The sequence below is a fragment of the Arachis ipaensis genome, chromosome B8, assembly GCF_059453495.1.
Source record: "Arachis ipaensis isolate K30076 ecotype BB chromosome B8, ASM5945349v1, whole genome shotgun sequence".
In the NCBI taxonomy this organism is placed as follows: domain Eukaryota; kingdom Viridiplantae; phylum Streptophyta; class Magnoliopsida; order Fabales; family Fabaceae; genus Arachis; species Arachis ipaensis.
Window position 1 is genome coordinate 69,368,023 of NC_142443.1, and position 16,388 is coordinate 69,384,410.

At 39.0% G+C, this 16,388-nt stretch overlaps 1 pseudogene; it reads right to left on the reverse strand.

Moving 5' to 3' along the window:
- Positions 1-16,388, reverse strand: part of LOC107611148 (uncharacterized) — a 52,123-nt pseudogene that overhangs the window by 27,228 nt on the left and 8,507 nt on the right.

The following is a 16,388-nucleotide window of genomic DNA, read 5'->3' on the forward strand; positions in this document are numbered from 1 at the left end:
GTTAATTAAAAAGAAATTTTGAAAAAGGGGGGGATATTTTCGAAAATTAGAGAGAGAGAGAGAGAGTTAGTTAGGTGGTTTTGAAAAAGGTAAGAAACAAACAAAAAGTTAGTTAGTTAGTTGAAACAAATTTTGAAAATCAATTTTGAAAAGATAGGAAGTTAGGAAGTTAGAAAAGATATTTTGAAATCAAATTTTTGAAAAAGATATGATGAGAAGATATTTTTGAAAAGATATGATAGAAATTAGTTTTTGAAAAAGATTTGATTTTTAAAATCACAATTAATGACTTGATTCATAAGAAATCACAAGATATGATTCTAGAACTTAATGTTTGAATCTTTCTTAACAAGTAATTAACAAACTTGAAATTTTTGAATCAAAACATTAATTGATTATGTTATTTTCGAAAATTTGATATAAAAATAAGAAAAATATTTTTGGAATTTTCGAAAATAACTAAGAAATTTGAAAAAGATTTGATTTTTGAAAAGGATTTTGAAAAAGATAAGATTTTCAAATTGAAAATTTGATTTGACTCATAAGAAACAACTTGATTTTAAAATTTTTTTGAAAAAGTCAATCCAATTTTCGAATTTGATGAGAGAAAAAGGGAAAGATATTTTTTTGATTTTTGAATTTTTATGATGAGAGAGAAAAATAGGAAAAATGATGCAATGCATGAAAGTTATGGATCAAAACAATGAATGCATGCAAGAATGCTATGAATGTCAAGATGAACACCAAGAATACTTTGAATGTCAAGATGAACATCATAGACACAATTTTGAAAAATTTTTAATGCAAAGAAAACATGCAAGACACCAAACTTAGAATTCTTTAATGCTTACGCACTAAGAATTCAAGAATGCATATGAAAAACAAGAAAAGACACAAAACATGCAAATGCAAAGATCAAACAAGAAGACTTACCAAGAACAACTTGAAGATCATGAAGAACACCATGAATGCATGAAATTTTCGAAAAAATGCAAGATGCACATGCAATTGACACCAAACTTATAACATGACTCAAGACTCAAAAAAGAACACAAAAATATTTTTTTGATTTTTATGATTTTCTAAATTTTTTTTTTTCGAAAATTATTTGAAAAACAAAGATAAGGAATTCAAAATCTTTAATATGAATTCCAGGAATCTTGTCATGTTAGTCTTAAAGCTCCAATCAAAGGGTCAGGCATGGCTTAATAGCCAGCCAAGCTTTAATAAAAATATGAGTGTAATTCAGACATGACAAGCCTGACATACCCTATCCAGAAGGATTGGGCATTACTCCACTGAGGTGATTAGCCAATCCCAAAGCAGTTTAGGTATGGCTTTACAGCCAGATAGGCTTCAACATGCTTCATGAAACACTAGAATTCATTCTTAAAAATTTTTGAAGCCATAGAATAATTTATTTTTGAAAACATTATTTTTAGTAAATTTTTTTTTTTCGAAAACAGGTGAGAAAATTTTGAAAGATTTTTGAAAAATTTTTGAAAAGAAAACAAAAAGAAAATTACCTAATCTGAGCAACAAGATGAACCGTCAGTTGTCCAAACTCGAACAATCCCCGGCAACGGCGCCAAAAACTTGGTGCACGAAATTGTGATGTCCATGCTCGAACAATCCCTGGCAACGTGAGCAACTTGGTACGCGTAATCGTGATTACATTTTAATTATGTAAAATTCATGGCTCTTTCTTCCCCTGGCAATGGCGCCAAGAACATGGTGCCCATACCATGGTTCACAACTTCGATACAACTAACCAGCAAGTGCACTGGGTCGTCCAAGTAATACCTTACGTGAGTAAGGGTCGAATCCCACGGAGATTGTTGGTATGAAGCAAGCTATGGTCACCTTGCAAATCTCAGTTAGGCAGATATAAAACAGTTATGGAGTTTTCGAATTTAACTAATAAAATAGGGATAGAAATACTTATGTAATTCACTGGTGAGAATTTCAGATAAGCGTATGGAGATGCAATCGTTCCTCTGAACCTCTGCTTTCCTGCTATCTTCATCCAATCAGTCTTACTCCTTTCCATGGCTGGCTTTATGCAAGGGCATCACCGTTGTCAGTGGCTACATCCCCTCCTCTCAGTGAAAAATATGCTCACATGCTCTGTCACAGCACGGCTAATCATCTGTCGGTTCTCGATCATGCTGGAATAGGATTCACCCTCCTTTTGCGTCTGTCACTAACGCCCAGCACTCGCGAGTTTGAAGCTCGTCACAGTCATTAAATCATTGAATCCTACTCGGAATACCACAGACAAGGTTTAGACTTTCCGGATTCTCTTGAATGCCGCCATCATTCTAGCTTACACCACGAAGATTCCGATTAAGAGATCTAAGAGATATTCATTCTAGCTTGTTGCATGTAGAACGGAAGTGTTTGTCAGGCACGCGTTCATAAGGGATAATGATGATGAGCGTCACATAATCATCACCTTCATCATGTTCTTGGGTACGAATGGATATCTTAGAAGCAAAATAAGATGAATTGAATAGAGAACAGTAGTACTTTGCATTAATCTTTGAGGAACAGCAGAGCTCCACACCTTAATCTATGGAGTGTAGAAACTCTACCGTTGAAAATACATAAGTGAAAGGTCCAGGCATGGCCGAGATGGCCAGCCCCTAAAACGTGATCACAGGATCAAAATAAAATCCAGGATGTCTAATACAATAGTAAGAGGTCCTATTTATAATAAACTAGCTACTAGGGTTTACAGAAGTAAGTAATTGATGCATAAATCCACTTCCGGGGCCCACTTGGTGTGTGCTTAGGCTGAACTTGAGTGTTGCACGTGTAGAGGTCCTTCTTGGAGTTGAACGCCAGTTTTTGTGCCAATTTGGGCGTTCAACTCTGGTTTTGGATCCTTTTCTGGCGCTGGACGCCAGATTTGGGCAGAAAGCTGGCATTGAACGCCAGTTTACGTCATCTATTCTTGGCCAAAGTATGGACTATTATATATTTCTGGAAAGCCCTGGATGTCTACTTTCCAACGCAATTAGAAGCGTGCCATTTCGAGTTCTGTAGCTCCAGAAAATCCACTTTGAGTGCAGGGAGGTCAGAATCCAACAGCATCAGCAGTCCTTTTTCAACCTCTGAATCTGATTTCTGCTCAAGTCCCTCAATTTCAGCCAGAAAATACCTGAAATCACAGAAAAACACACAAACTCATAGTAAAGTCCAGAAATGTGAATTTAACATAAAAACTAATGAAAACATCCCTAAAAGTAACTAGATCCTACTAAAAACATACTAAAAACAATGTCAAAAAGCGTATAAATTATCCGCTCATCACTCCTTCATGCTCCTTTCATCGGATGATTTCTCACATTCATCCGTGGAGATGCTTTTCTTGTTGCATGAGTCCCATGAGTCCAAGTTGGCTTTAATTTTGGCAAGGTTAGCCTCGATAGCTTCATAATTCTTTTGAGCTTCCTCTTGCTCCTTTTGACGGATTATTGCTTGAAGTTGATCCATTTCTTCCTTGAGATGATCCATTGGCTCTTGGAGGGATGGATATGGGTATTCTTCCATGGAGGGTTGTGGTGGAAAGGAAAATTCATTATGTGGTTGAAAGTTATCATACATGGGAGGTGATTCATCTTGGTGATAATATGGAGGTGGTAGTTCTTGAGGGTATTGGTGGTGGAATTGGGGTGGTTCTTTATATGGTTCATATGGTTCACAAGGTGGTTGGTATGGTGGATATGGGTTGGGGTTATATGGAGGTGTTTGGTGAAAAAGGGCTTGTGAGTAAGGTGGTGTAAAATTATGTTGAGGAGGTGGTTCATAGGCATATGGTGGTGATTGTTGACAATCACAATAAGGGTCACCACATCCATTAGATTGATATGCATTAGGATTAGAATTATAACCATAAGAATCCGGAGGTTGTTGTTGCCAAGAAGGTTGATCAATCCCTTGAGACTCCTCCCATCTTTGATTGTTCCATCCTTGATGCACATCCTCATTGTAGCTCCCATTTCCTACAACATAATTTGAACCAAACTCAGCCAAAGCGGTGAGAATTCATAGAAGAAAATAAAAACAAAAACTAACAAAATTGAGAACAAAGTCCTAAACCTAACAAAAACTAACGAACAAACAAAAGGCAAACATATTCACATATTCATAATAGCCAATAATATAACACTATTGCAACTCCCCGGCAATGGCGCCATTTTGATGAACGAACTCTTGACGGTTTAGAATTTATCTAATGAATTCTCGTTGCAAGTATAGTTCTAAAGCAACAAAGAATCCTCACATCAAAAATTTGAGTTGTCACAAGTACAAACCCCAAATGAAAATTAACCAGAGTATTTGAACTCCGGGTCGTCTCTCAAGGAATTACAATGAAGTGTTTAATTATTAGCTATGAGGATGCAAGGGGTTTGATTTGATATTTGACAGGAAAACATAAATGGCAAGAAAGGTAAATGAACAATGAACTAATAAAATAAAGGAAAGTACTCTTGGCTAGACAAGGGTAATTGAGATCACCATCCTTGTCTACAAACCATATATTGATAATTATGAGGAACCAAGCTCATTAAGTCTACTTCCAAAAGTCTTAAGTACGTAATATCTACTCCTAGACTTGAAGTACGTCAAATGGCTTTGATCACATCAACCCATAAGTCCCAACCTACCTACTAATTAGATTAGTAGTGGGTTGGCGTCAATGAGTATCAAATTGATCACCAAGGGTTCTCAAATCACCAATTCAATGAGACCCAATGACTTAAGGTCACTCAATTCCCTTAGCCTAGGCCAAGAGTCAAGAAAACTACTCAAAAACTAGTGAAAGCTTTTTAACAAACACTTAGTGTGCAAGAAAAGTAAACATCATAAAATGCAAGAATTAAAAGAAACCCATGACTACCACAAGCAAGAAATCAATAATAGCAAGCAAGATCAACATAAAAGAAGCATAGAAACATGAAATTGCATTAAAAGAAAATTAGATCCAACAATGTTCATCAACATAAAAGAGAGCAAAACAAGAAATTAACAAGAAAAACTAAGAAGATTAAGACAATAGAACATTAAAATGTAAAGAGAGTTGAAATCAAAACAAGAATTGAAAGAGAAATTTTAGAGTGATTAACCTAATTTTACCCTAATTTCTATCCTAAATCTAGAGAGAGGAGAGAGTCTCTCTATCTAGATTCTACCCTAAAACATGATGAAAACTAAACTATGACTACTTGGTTCATTCCCCCCTCAATCCTTGGGTTCAATAGCATCAGAAATGAGTTGGATTGGGCCCAAAATGAGCTAGAAATCGCTGGCCACGATTTCTTTTTAGTGGACCACATGCTCAATCGGCGCGCACGCGTACATGGCGCGTGCATGCCCCTGTACATGAAACAACATATGGCAAATTTTATATCATTTCGAAGCCCCGGATGTTAGATTTCCAACGCAACTATTACCGCCTCATTTGGACCTTTGTAGCTCAAGTTATGGTCGTTTGAATGCGAAGAGGTCAGGCTTGACAGCTTTACGGTTCCTTCATTTCTTCATAAGTTCTCCCACTTTGCATGCTTTTCTCCTCACTTCTTCCATCCAATACTTTCCTTATGAACCTGAAATCACTCAACAAACATATCAAGGCATCGAATGATATTAAAGTGAATTAAAATCACCAATTTTAGGGCCTAAAAAGCATGTTTTCACACTTAAACACAAATCAAGGGAGAATTGCAAAACCATGCTATTTCATTGAATAAATGTGAGAAAAGTTGATAAAATCCCCCAAATTAAGCACAAGATAAACCACAAAATTGGGGTTTATCAAGAAGCTCAAGAGCTCATTGATACAGTTGCCAGAAATCAGCATTTGTACCTAAGTAGTGCATCTTCCATGAAAGAAGAGGCTAAAACAGTAACTGCTGAACTCAATCCTGCAGAACAAATTACTGAATTCAATCAGCAATTAGATTTTCTAACAAAACAGCTGGCCAAATTCAAGGAAATACTACAAGATACAAGAATGGCTAATATGAATATGGAGGTACAGTTGAAGCAAACAGAACAGCAGTTATCAAAACAAATAATAGAAGAGTGCCAAGCAGTTCAATTAAGAAGTGAAAAAACATTAAATACCTCACTTCAAGGCAGCAGGAAACCAAGAAATGAACAAACTGCTACCCAAAATCCCTCTGAGGATAGTAAGAGCCCAGAGAGGAGTGATTCTGGCGCTCAAACGCCAGAAAAGTGTGAAGAGCTGGCGCTAAATGCCCAACCCATGCTCAGTTCTGGCGTTCAAACGCCAGAAACAGGCAAGGAGTTGGCGTCAAATGGCCAATGGAGGCTCAGTTTTGGCGTTCAAACGCCAAAAATAGGTAAGAAGTTGGCGTCCAATGCCAATCAAGCTTCTAACCCTGGCATTCAAATGCCAGTGAGGGATCAGACACACACAAGTGCTGATGGCAACCCCTCTAAAAAGGCTTCTCTAACCACATCTGTTGGAAATAAACCTGTAGCAACTAAGGTTGAGGAATACAAAGCCAAGATGCATTATTCTCAAAAACTCCGCAAAGAGGAGCAGGATAAGCAATTTGCTCGCTTTGCAGACTATCTCAGGACTCTTGAAATAAAGATTCCGTTTGCAGAGGCACTTGAGCAAATACCATCTTATGCCAAGTTCATGAAAGAGATCTTGAGTCATAAGAAGGATTGGAGAGAAACTGAAAGAGTTCTCCTCACTGAAGAATGCAGTGCAGTCATTCTAAAAAGCTTCCCAGAAAAGCTTAAAGATCCCGGGAGCTTTATGATACCATGCATATTAGAGGGTGATTGGACCAAGACAGCTTTATGTGATCTTGGGGCAAGCATCAACCTAATACCTGCATCCACTATCAGAAAGCTTGGTTTAACTGAAGAAGTCAAACCAACCAGGATATGTCTCCAACTTGCTGATGGCTCCATTAAATACCCATCAGGCGTGATTGAAGACATGATTGTCAGGGTTGGGCCATTCGCCTTTCCCACTGACTTTGTAGTACTGAAAATGGAGGAGCACAAGAGTGCTACTCTCATTCAAGGAAGACCTTTTCTAGCAACTGGATGAACTCTCATTGATGTCCAAAAGGGAGAAGTAACCCTGAGAGTCAATGAGGATGAGTTTAAGTTGAATGCTGTCAAGGCTATGCAGCATCCAGACACACCAAAAGACTGCATGAAAGTTGATCTCATTGACTCTTTGGTAGAGGAGATCAACATGGCTGAGAGTCTTGAATCAGAGCTAGAAGACATCTTTTAAGATGTTCAGCCTGATCTGGAGGATTCAGAGGAATTGAAAGAGCCTCTGAAACTTCCTCAGGAAGAGGAAAAACCTCCTAAACCCGAGCTCAAACCATTACCACCATCCCTGAAATATGCATTTCTGGGAGAAGGTGACACTTTTCCGGTGATCATAAGCTCTGCTTTAAATCCACAGGAAGAGGAAGCACTAATTCAAGTCCTAAGGACACACAAGACAGCTCTTGGGTGGTCCATAAGTGACCTTAAGGGCATAAGCCCAGCTAGATACATGCACAAGATCCTATTGGAGGATGATGCTAAGCCAGTGGTTCAACCACAGAGGCGGCTAAATCCAGCCATGAAGGAAGTGGTGCAGAAAGAGGTCACCAAGTTACTGGAGACTGGAATTATTTATCCTATTTCTGATAGCCCCTGGGTGAGCTCTGTCCAAGTTATCCCCAAAAAGGGAGGCATGACAGTGGTTCATAATGAAAAAAATGAACTGGTTCCTACAAGAATAGTTACAGGGTGGCGCATGTGTATTGACTAGAGAAGGCTCAATACAGCCACCAGAAAGGATCATTTTCCTTTACCATTCATAGACCAGATGCTAGAAAGAATAGCAGGTCGTGATTATTACTACTTTTTAGATGGCTATTCAGGCTACAACCAAATTACAGTAGATCCCCAGGATCAAGAGAAAACAGCATTCTCATGTCCATCTGGAGTATTTGCCTACAGAAGGATGCCATTTGGGCTATGTAATGCACCTGCAACTTTTCAGAGAGGCATGCTCTCTATTTTCTCTTATATGGTGGAAAATTTTCTGGAAGTCTTCGTGGATGACTTCTCAGTATATGGAGACTCATTCAGCTCCTGTCTTGATCACCTAACACTGGTTCTGAAAAGATGCCAAGAGACTAACCTGGTTTTAAACTGGGAAAAATGTCACTTTATGGTGACTGAAGGGATTGTCCTTGGGCACAAGATTTCGAATAAAGGAATAGAGGTGGATCAAGCTAAGGTAGAGGTAATTGAAAAATTACCACCACCTGCCAATGTTAAGGCAATCAGAAGCTTTTTGGGGCATGCAAGATTCTATAGGAAGTTTATAAAGGATTTTTCAAAAATTGCGAAACCTCTAAGATACCTGCTAGCTGCTGACACGCCATTTGTATTTGACACAGAGTGTCTGCAGGCATTTGAAACTCTGAAAGCTAAGCTGGTCACAGCACCAGTCATTTCTGCACCAGACTGGACATTACCATTCGAATTAATGTGTGATGCCAGTGACCATGCCATTGGTGCAGTATTGGGGCAGAGGCATGATAAGCTTCTGCATGTCATTTATTATGCTAGCCGTGTTTTAAATGATGCCCAGAAAAATTACACAACCACAGAAAAAGAATTGCTTGCAGTGGTTTATGCCATTAACAAGTTTAGATCATACTTAGTAGGATCAAAAGTGATTGTGTACACTGACCATGCTGCTCTTAAATATCTACTTACAAATCAGGATTCAAAACCCAGGCTCATAAGATGGGTGTTGCTTCTGCAAGAGTTTGATATAGAAATAAGAGACAGAAAAGGGACAGAAAACCAAGTGGCTTATCATCTGTCCCGGATAGAACCAGTAGAAAGGGCGTCCTTTCCCTCTATTGAGATCTCTGAAACCTTTTCGGATGTGCATTTGTTCTCCATTCAGGAAACACCATGGTTTGCAGATATTGCAAACTATAAAGTTGCAAGGTTCATACCTAAGGAGTACAGCAGCCAACAAAAGAAAAAATTAATTACTGATGTAAAGTACTACTTGTGGGATGAATCCTATCTCTTTAAGAGATGTGCAGACGGAATAATCCGTAGGTGTGTGCCTAGAGAAGAAGCACAGAAGATCTTATGGCATTGCCATGGGTCACAATATGGAGGCCATTTCGGAGGTGAGCGAACAGCCACCAAGGTCCTCCAATGTGGCTTCTACTAGCCTACACTCTATAGCGATTTCCGAGAGTTTGTACGTAACTGTGACAGTTGCCAAAGAGCTGGTAATCTGCCTCATGGTTACGCCATGCCTCAACAAGGAATCTTGGAGATGGAGTTATTTGACGTATGGGGTATTGACTTCATGGGGCCTTTCCCACCATCATACTCAAACACTTATATACAGGTGGCAGTTGACTATGTATCCAAATGGGTAGAGGCCATTGCCACACCCACTAATGATACTAAGACAGTGCTGAAGTTCCTCCAGAAACATATCTTCAGCAGATTTAGTGTCCCTAGAGCACTAATTAGTGATGGGGGCACTCACTTCTGCAACAAACAGCTTTACTCTGCTATGGTCCGGTATGGAATTAGCCACAAGGTGGCAACTCCATATCATCCACAGACAAATGGGCAAGCTGAAGTCTCTAATAGAGAACTAAAAAGAATCCTAGAACGGACTGTAAGTACCCGTAGAAAGGATTGGGCGAGAAGCTTGGATGATGCTCTGTGGGCTTACAGAACAGCATTCAAAACTCCTATAGGGACCTCTCCATACCAGCTTGTGTATGGTAAGGCCTGTCATTTGCCCGTGGAACTGGAGCATAAGGCCTATTGGGCAACCAGATTCCTAAACTTCAATGCCAATTTAGCCGGAGAAAAAAGATTGCTCCAGCTAAATGAGCTAGAGGAATTCAGACTCACTACTTTCGAAAATGCCAAGCTTTACAAAGAGAAAGCAAAAAGGTGGCATGACAGAAAGCTGTCATCTAGAGTCTTTGAACCAGGACAGAAGGTTCTGCTGTTTAACTCTAGGCTCAGGCTATTCCCCGGGAAACTAAAATCCTGGTGGAGGGGACCATATGTGATTACAACTGCGTCACCATATGGCTATGTGGAGCTTCAAGACAGTGATTCTGATAAGAAGTTCATTGTTAATGGACAAAGAATCAAGTATTATCTTGAAGGCAATGTTGAGCAAGAGTGCTCAAGGCTGAGGCTAGATTAAAAGCTCAGCAAGGTCCAGCTAAAGACAATAAAGAAGCGCTTGCTAAGAGGCAACCCAGCCATTAGCAAAACTTTTTCTTATTTATTTTTAATTATACAGGTTTAATATAAATAATCTTCAAGGTAAAGAATCAATTGCATAGGTTCACAAGGTTGCAAAAGGATTCAGAATACAAAACAGCAAAAAGAAGCCCACTGGTGCGAAAAAGCCAGTAAGAGCTGTTTTGGGCGTTAAACGCCCAAAAGGAGCATCTACTGGGCGTTTAACGCCAGTAGAGATAGCCATCTGGGCATTAAACGCCAGAAAGAAGCAGCTTCTGGGCGTTTAACGCCAGATTTATAGCATCCTGGGCGTTCAGCAAAACGTCCAGTGACAAAGGGGTTTCTGGTGTTTAACGCCAGCTAGAAGCAACAGCTGGGCATTAAACGCCCAGACCAAGCACCAACTAGGCATTAAACACCCAAAACATGCAGCAGTTGGGCATTTAACGCCAGGATTGTGGGGAATAGGTAATTTCATTTTCACTTCAAATTTTTTTCACGTTTCATGTTTCAATTCATAATTTCTTGCATAAACATATTACAAATCCTAATTTTTGAAATCCTTTTTCAAAGATATCAAATGTATCCTAATTCTAAACATAAACCTTTTTTTTAAATCCTCTTCAACTTCTTTTCAAATCTTTTTCAAAACAAATCTATCTCTTTTCCTTCTCAAATTTTTTTTTACTCATCAATATTTTTTTTTCAAATCTTCACAATATATTTTTCAAAACAAAGCTATCTTTTTCAAATATCTTTCATATTATTCATATCTTTTAAATTTTAAAGTGCATCATTTTCCTATCATACTTATCTTTTACAAATTATATCTTCTATCATATCTTCTTCAAAATTTTCGAAACCCACCCCCCTTCCCTTTAAATCCTGGTTCGGCCTCACCCCCACCTTCACAATTCGGACTTGGCTCTCCACATCTCCCTCTTCTTTCCTTTTTTTTGCTTGAGGATAAGTAAACCTCTAAGTTTGGTGTGTTTATCCGTGATCACTAAGCCAATACCCACTAAGATCATGGCTTCTAAGGGAAAACAAACCAACTCAAGAGGCAAGAAAGAGAATATTCCAAAACCACTTTGGAATCAAGGAAAGTTCTTAACCAAAGAACATTCAGACGATTACTACAAAATAATGGGTCTAAGGTCAGTGATCCCGGAAGTTAAATTCGATCTAAAATAAGACGAATATCCGGAGATCCAAGAGCAAATTTGAAACAGGAGCTGGGAAGTCCTAGCTAATCCTGAAACAAAGGTGGAAAAAAATATGGTTCAGGAATTCTACGCTAATCTGTGACAGACGGACAGGCAGAGAATAGCTGGAACCGCATTCTATGACTATAGAACTCTGGTCAGAGGGAAGATTGTTCACATCCACCCTAACAAAATAAGGGAGATCTTCAAGCTGCCTCAACTGCAAGATGACCCAGACTCCTTTAATAGGAGAATGATGAGATCAAACCTGAGCTTGGACAAAATCCTAGAGGACATATGCCTCCTTGGAACCAAATGGACAACCAACACAAAAGGTGCCCCAAACCAACTCAAAAGAGGAGATCTCAAACCAGTCGCCAGAGGCTGACTGGACTTCATTGGGCGCTCTATACTGCCCACTAGCAACCGCTCTGAGGTCACCATCAGAAGAGCAGTGATGATTCATTGCATTATGTTGGAAAAAGAAGTGGAAGTTCATCAGCTGATTGCTTGTGTGCTTTACAAAATTGCAAACAAGAACTCCAAAGATGCCAGATTGGCTTATCTAAGCTTGGTTTCTCTGTTATGTAAAGATGCTGGGTAAAAATGGGAGTAGATGAGTATATCTCAGTTGAGCAACCAATCACCAAAAAGTCTATGGAAGGACAACAAGTGCAGGACGACCCCATCAAGAGGAAAGCACAGGAGTTCCTCCCGAAAATCCCTCATATTGAATACTGGGAGCGCCTAGAAGCATCTGTCACCAAGTTGCAAGAAGCTGTAGATCAACTGAAGGAAGAACAGAAAAATCAAAACAGCATGCTCTGCAAACTGCATAGAGAACAAGAAGAGCAAGAGCGTGAACTGAAAGAACTGAAGCGCCAGAAGCTATCTCTTGAAGGACCAAGCACCCCACAGACTAAAGAGGCATCTACCTCCCAAAGCAAAGGTTGTTGAGTCCTAATCTTAGCCTTAACTCTGTGATAATTGTTCTTATTTGAATTTTACCTTAGAAGTTATATATGAGTAGTAGTAATTAGTATCTCTATTTTGATTTTATCTCCAATTAAGCTATAATTTATTTTTCTCATCATCATTAAACATGAATAAAATAGCAGATTTTTTGGAATAAGGAGACAATATTTTTTTGAGTTTTTAATAAGGAAAATTCTAATTATTTACATGTGGTGGCAATGCTTTTTGTCTTCTGAATGAATGCCTGAACAGTGCACGTTTTTTATATTGAATTTTATGAATGTTAAAATTATTAGCTCCTGAAAGAATGATGAACAAGAAAAATGTTATTGATGATCTGAAAAACCATGAATTTGATTCTTAAAGTAAGAAAAAGCAGTGAAAAAAAAAAGAAGAAGAAAGAAGAGAGAGAGAGAGAGAGAGAGAGAGAGAGAGAGAAAGCAAGCAGAAAAAGCCAATAGCCCTTAAAACCAAAAGGCAAGGGTAATAAAAAGGATCCAAGGCTTTGAGCATCAGTGGATAGGAGGGCCTAAAGGAATAAAATCCTGGCCTAAGCGGCTAAACCAAGCTGTCCCTAACCATGTGCTTGTGGTGTGAAGGTGTCAAGTGAAAGCTTGAGACTGAGCGGTTAAAGTCAAGATCCAAAGCAAAAAACAGAGTGTGCTTAAGAACCCTAGACACCTCTAATTGGGGATTTTAGCAAAGATAAGTCACAATCTGAAAAGGTTCACCCAGTTATGTGTCTGTGGCATTTATGTATCCGGTGGTAATACTGGAAAACAGAGTGCTTAGGGCCACGGCCAAGACTCATAAAGTAGCTATGTTCAAGAATCAACATACTAAACTAGGAGAATCAATAATACTATCTAAATTCTGAGTTCCTATGGATGCCAATCATTCTGAATTTCAAAGGATAAAGTGAGATGCCAAAACTGTTCGGAAGCAAAAAGCTACTAGTCCCGCTCATCTAATTAGAATCTGAGCTTCACTCAAAACTCTGAGATAGTATTGCTTCTTAATTTCTTTTTATCCTATTTCATTTGTCTATTTGCTTGGGGACAAGCAACAGTTTAAGTTTGGTGTTGTGATGAGCGGATATTTTATACGCTTTTTGGGGTTAATTTCTTGTAGTTTTTAGTATGTTTTAGTTAGTTTTTTGTATATTTTTATTAGTTTCTAGGAAAAATTCATATTTCTGGACTTTACTATGAGTTTGTGTATTTTTCTATAATTTCAGGTATTTTCTGGCTGAAATTGAGGGAGCTGAGCAAAAATCTTATTCAGGCTGAAAAAGGACTACTGATACTGTTGGATTCTGACCTCCCTGCACTCGGAATGGATTTTTTGGAGCTACAAAAGTCCGATTGGCACGCTCTCAAATGCGTTGGAAATTAGACATCCAGGGCTTTCCATTAATATATAATAGTTCATACTTTGTTCAAGGATAGACGACGTAAACTGGCGTTCATTGCCAGTTCCATGTTGCATTCTGGTGTTAAACGCCAGAAACAGGTTACAAATTGGAGTTAAATGCCAGAAACAGGTTACAACCTGGCGTTTAACTCTAGAAACAGCCTAGGCACGTGTAAAGCTCAAGTCTCAGCCCCAGCACACACCAAGTCGGCCCCAGAAGTAGATTTCTGCACTATCTATCTTAGTTTACTCATTTTCTGTAAACCTAGGTTACTAGTTTAGTATTTAAACAACTTTTAGAGATTTATTTTGTATCTCATGACATTTTAGATCTGAACTTTGTACTCTTTGACAGCATGAGTCTCTAAACTCCATTGTTGGGGGTGAGGAGCTCTGCTGTGTCTCGATGAATTAATGCAATTATTTCTGTTTTCTATTCAAACACGCTTGTTTCTATCTAAGATGTTCATTCGCACTTCAATATGATGGATGTGATGATTCGTGACACTCATCACCATCCTCAACCTATGAACGCGTGCCTGACAACCACCTCCATTCTACCTTCAATTGAATGAGTATCTCTTGGATTCCTTAATCAGAATCTTCGTGGTATAAGCTAGAATCCATTGGCAGCATTCTTGAAAATCCGGAAAGTCTAAACCTTGTCTGTGGTATTCCGAGTAGGATTCAGGGATTGAATGACTGTGACGAGCTTCAAACTCACAAGGGTTGGGCATAGTGACAGACGCAAAAGGACCAATGGATCCTATTCCAGCATGAGTGAGAACCGATAGATGATTAGCCATGCGGTGACAGCGCACCTGGACCATTTTCACTGAGAGGACGAATGGTAGCCATTGACAACGGTGATCCACCAACACATAGCTTGCCATAGGAGGAACCTTGCGTGCGTGAAGAAGATGACAGTAGGAAAGCAGAGATTCAGACGACAAAGTATCTCCAAAACTCCAACATATTCTCCATTACTGCATAACAAGTATTTATTTCATGCTCTTTTATTCGTCGCAATTCAAACTGATAATCATAATTGACATCCTGACTAACAATTACAAGATAACCATAGATTGCTTCAAGCCAACAATCTCTGTGGGATTCGACCCTTACTCACATAAGGTATTACTTGGATGACCCAGTGCACTTGCTGGTTAGTGGTACGAGTTGTGAAAAGTGTGATTTACAATTCGTGCACCAGTACGCGTGGGGTGGCTTGTGCTTTACGCACCCCTCCTGTGCGTCTCTCGCGCAACTCTCTGTCTAGTTGCGCAGACACATACGACGCGTATGCGTCGTTGACGCTTGCACGTCGATCCCCCCTCCCCTTTTTTTTAATGTAGAATGCAAAATGCAAAATGCAGATGAGTATGCAGAAATTATGAATGAACACGAATAAAAATAAAATAAAATAAAACTAAGAACAAAAAGGAATGAATATACCATGGTGGATTGTCTCCCACCTAAGACTTTTAGTTAATGTCCTTAAGTTGGACATTTGGTGAGCTCCTTATTATGGTGGCTTGTGCTTGAACTCATCTTAAAACTGCCACCAATGCTTGGACTTCCAATAAGCTCTGTCTATTCCATGTAAATTTCTCAAGCCTTGATGGAGTTCTTCACAAGCTTTGAGCTCCCAAAGTTGATCTTCTTGTATGCCGGGATCCCAAATCTTGATTCTACACCCGTCTTCAAGTGGATCATGATGATTCCATCCAGATGGTTCAGCCTTAGAATTCTCATTTAGGCACCCAAAACATCCTCCTAGACCTAATTAATTGAGAATTATGCCAACCCTTGCAATCAGGCCTTGAGCTTCCAACCATAACGAACCTAGGATGGTGTTGCCAACCACTACCCATCTCCCTTTTACTCTTAATGCCACAAAGAGCTCTAAGTTAACCATCTGTCTCAAGTAAACCATATTCAAGTGGGAAAGTAAAGGTCAAGGATAAGAATTTTACCCACTTGAATGTTGTATTGGATGGTAATGGCTTTGGGGGAGGTGTTTCTAATGATCTTGCAAGCTCCACTCCCTTGTGCTCTTCTTTGAATTCTTCCACCTCCTTGTAAGCTTCTTCAATTTCAACCTCTTCCTCTTGGTAGCTTTCTTCCAATTCAATCTCCTTTTCATTGCTTTCCAAGGGCATGGGAGGTTGTGCTTCTTCTTCTTTAATCTCCATATCAAGTCCAATGAGAGAGAATTCAATTGTAGATAAGGATTCATCAATAATTGAATCTATCTCTTGATCATCCCCTTCAAAGTCTTCAACCAGGCTATGCCTTGGAGGTTGTACACCCTCCTCAACATCAATTTCAAACGTCTTTGAAGGAGGCTCTATAACTTGACTTTTCCATGGAGGTTCAGCATCTACCAAGTCTTCAACCACTTCTTCCTCTTCAATAATTACTGCTTTGTCCAGTTGTTTTAATATAAAATCGTACTCATCCTTGATGATTTCCTTTCCATGACAACTC